Source organism: Amphimedon queenslandica, unplaced genomic scaffold (assembly GCF_000090795.2).
Source record: "Amphimedon queenslandica unplaced genomic scaffold, v1.1 AMPQUscaffold_12805, whole genome shotgun sequence".
NCBI classification, from domain to species: domain Eukaryota; kingdom Metazoa; phylum Porifera; class Demospongiae; order Haplosclerida; family Niphatidae; genus Amphimedon; species Amphimedon queenslandica.
Window position 1 is genome coordinate 16,692 of NW_003546959.1, and position 1,866 is coordinate 18,557.

At 35.2% G+C, this 1,866-nt stretch overlaps 1 protein-coding gene across 1 annotated transcript in view; it reads left to right on the top strand.

The window, feature by feature from the left end:
• Window positions 1–1,220: 1,220 nt before the first annotated feature.
• LOC109586708 (uncharacterized) overlaps window positions 1,221–1,866 on the top strand; it is a 5,010-nt gene continuing 4,364 nt past the window's right edge. The window contains exon 1 of the mRNA XM_020002913.1: window positions 1,221–1,238. The gene's annotated coding sequence lies outside the window, so the exon portion shown is untranslated. The remainder of the gene's footprint in view (window positions 1,239–1,866) is intronic.

A 1,866-nucleotide genomic window follows, 5' to 3' on the forward strand; every position in this document is an offset into this window, starting at 1 on the left:
TTATAACCGGTTCAGGCTCATAATGCCCCTTCAACAAGTCTAACAACTCTGTGACAGTCTTTTCACTGGGCTTTGCGGGCGCAACCAAGCCCCTCAGTAGCGAGTAATTCTTCACTCCCACTGCGTTGAGGACAACAGCGACCTGCCTGTCGTCAGGAACAGCGTGAGCTTGAAGGAAAAGCTCCACTCTTTCACTGTAGGAAGCGAACGTCTCTATCTCTGGAGAAAATTCTTCTAGGCGCCCATATGGGGTATTCTCAGCCATCCCACCCTCGTCGCCAGTGTAATATATTGTTCTTTTGAATTAATAAAGAATTCACTTTTCCAGAATCACAATAGCAAAGAAATCTATTCAACAATGTATATGTTGTTCTGAGCAATGCGCAATACAATTATGAACACATAACTTTACATAAGTGATAATACACATATATACTCATAATAATAAGAATAATAATGTTATGATATTACATTCATCATCACATGTAACTAAAATACTTTTGACAGAAACAAGTTTTATGGATAAAAGTGATGAAGAAACTGATAGTAAAACTGCAAATTCAATGCAAGATATCAAAAAACTAAGAAGTGGACCAAGGAGTATTGAATCAAAACAATGTCCTCCATGTGAAGAGCTCCTTAAATATGCTAAAGGTATACACTTATTAATAATATGCATAGCTATGCAGTTTGTTTTCACAGATGTATTTGGTAGCCTGACCCAGATATCAGTTGACAATAGGGGATTAATGTATCACAGCAGTCAGTATGGAGTGATTCTCATTATTCCGAAGGGAGCAGTACAAGAGTCAGCTACTGTTTGGTTTGGAGCATGTCTCTTCAGTGATAAGTTTGAGTTTGGTGATTATGTACCTGTTACTCCTATTGTGTGGGTGTACATTGATAGAAAGTTAGAGAAGCAAGCAAAATTGTACATTCCTCATGGAATGTACATTTCTAGTAAAGCAGATCAAAACAAATTTGCCTTATTAAAAGCTGATAATGGTGACTATACTTTTCATCAACAAACAGAAACAGATTCTGAACTTAAAATGGATAGAGGTTTCAAGCTCATCAAAATTAATAGCTTAAGCTTTTGTACAACCTGTGCTGCTATTCACAAAAATTACTACGAAAGCTTTGCCAAACAATACCTAATAGCAATTACCGAGAAGTATGAAGCTAAGGAAGTAACAATAGATTTCATTTTTTTAAGTCGACAGCAAGGATGGAAAAAGGTGCAATTACATGTACATAACTTGATAAAATTTTTACATTCCATTTAGATAATAGCAGCTCAGTGTGAAAAGGAAGGGTTTGAAATAATAACATACAAACCAGTCACATTTACTAGTGATGATCCAGTATCACTCACCTTTGAGCCAGATAATATTCCTGGTTGGACAAGACAGTGTGATATTCCTAATGTTAGTAATTTTTATTAGCACAATAATATGCATAACCATTATATAGATTACAGCATCAAGTATACATCAGAAACTCAGAAAAATAGATCCTCAAAAAGATGAATTTAGTTTTCATAATCTCCCTCATTTCAAAATACAATTCACACATAATGAGACATTATCAGAACATCCTCAAAGCAAAGAAGTTACCATCAGATTCAATCAAGTTAATCCTCCATTTGTGAGCACAGTCCTACTTAAAAGCCATCTTTTACTATTGACTGCTACTAGTGACACTGAGTTACATTCTACAGGTATACAACAAATGACTGAAAGCTATAAAATTTCTTATTTATAGTAAATGATCCTTTATTGGGTGACTGTCTTCAAATCATTGCAATGGAAGGAAATTTACAAAAGAAGTGGTTTGATCTGGGGTACAGATTAGGTCTCAAAGTTG